This window comes from Cynara cardunculus (genome assembly GCF_001531365.2).
Source record: "Cynara cardunculus var. scolymus isolate 2C chromosome LG 14, CcrdV1, whole genome shotgun sequence".
Lineage (NCBI taxonomy): Eukaryota > Viridiplantae > Streptophyta > Magnoliopsida > Asterales > Asteraceae > Cynara > Cynara cardunculus.
In genome coordinates this window covers 2,491,426-2,493,158 of record NC_037541.1, presented here as the reverse complement: position 1 = coordinate 2,493,158, position 1,733 = coordinate 2,491,426, and positions in this window count along the sequence as shown.

Here is a 1,733-nt window from a genome sequence, read left to right as displayed (position 1 = left end):
AGAGAGAGAGAGAGAGAGAGAGAGAGAGAGAGAGAGAAATGAGTGATCAAATGCAAATCATCCATATTTGTAAAAACCGGACAAACCACCCTCATCTGTCGATTTCATTGTTTAATCTTATGAAAAAATTTCATTAAATTATTTAACCTTATGAAACTGTTTCATATAATACTTTTTTGATGAAGTTGTTTCATATAATATTTTTTTGATGAAGTTGTTTCATATATGGTTATAAAATTGTTTCATATAATATTTATGAAATTTTAAGGAAACTGTTTAATACATTTCTCTAAAATTAATATAATAAAGATGATAATATCCATAATTAATACCTTCCACAATAAAAATGATTAATTAATCTCTCATAATTATAAAAAAAATGAACAAAATAAAAATTATGATTGGTTGAATGAGGTTTGTATAAATAATGTGGTTTGCAAAGTAAATCTCATATATATATATATATATATATATATAGAGAGAGAGAGAGAGAGAGATAGAGAGAGAGAGAGAGAGACTTGGGATCACATGAGACCAACCTATTTTCATAAAACTCGTAAGACTATTTTTTTACATTTGAAACTTCACAGCAAAATGTTGTAAGGATAACCTTCACAGTGTTTCAGTTTTCTTTTACCTTCACAATGTTTTGCGGTAAAGTTTCAAATATAAAAAAATCGTCTCACATGTCTTACAAAAACAAGCTGATTTCACGTAAACTCAACCCTATATGTGTGTGTTAAATTCATGGTAGGATTAGGATGCGACAATATATTTTTAGATGATTCTAACAATTATATAATTGAATTTACAACATAAATATTAAAAGCATAGAGCATTGATGAAAATACGAAGAACATAAACTCAAATAATATTATTATTTTATATTTAATAATTAAAACTTTCAATGCTTCACAAAAAGCCAACGTTATATGAGGTGTATGATAACGAGTTAAAACCTACCACTATGATATTTTCTTCTTATTTATTTATATAATACATACATATACTTATATTATATATAAAATGACAACACAATCATTAATTATAAGAATTAATTTTTGTAATAGAATATATATATAGAGAGAGAAATTAAAGGTCAAATGCAAACCATCCAATTTGTACAAACCGTGCAAACCACTCTCATTCGTCGATATCATTGTTTACTCTTATGAAATTTTTTCATGAAATTGTTTAATCTTGTGAAATTGTTTCATATAATATTTTTTTTGATGATATTGTTTCATATATGATTATAAAATTGTTTCATATAATATTTAATAAAATTTTAATGAAACTATTTCATGTATTTCTCTAAAATAAAAACAATGAAGATGATAATATTCATGATTAACATAATTCACAATAAAAATGATTAATCAACCTTTTATAATTACAAAAAAAATGAACAAAATGAAAAATTATGATTAGTTGAATTAGGTTTGTACGGTTTGTACAAATAACGTGGTTTGCAAAGTAAATCTCCCCCTCTCTCTTTCTATATATATATATATATTTAAAATAAAGAAAACATGCAATATACATAGACATATATGAAAATATGGAAAGAACAACTGATATAACAAATAAAATCGAACAAAAAATTGGACACATTGATTTTACGAATACTCGTAGACAATTTTTTATCAGGTTTGTTGATTCGATAAATACCGAACCCGAGACTTCAAATTCCAATTCACGTTAACAGTATGTGGGAAAAAAAAAATCAAAGT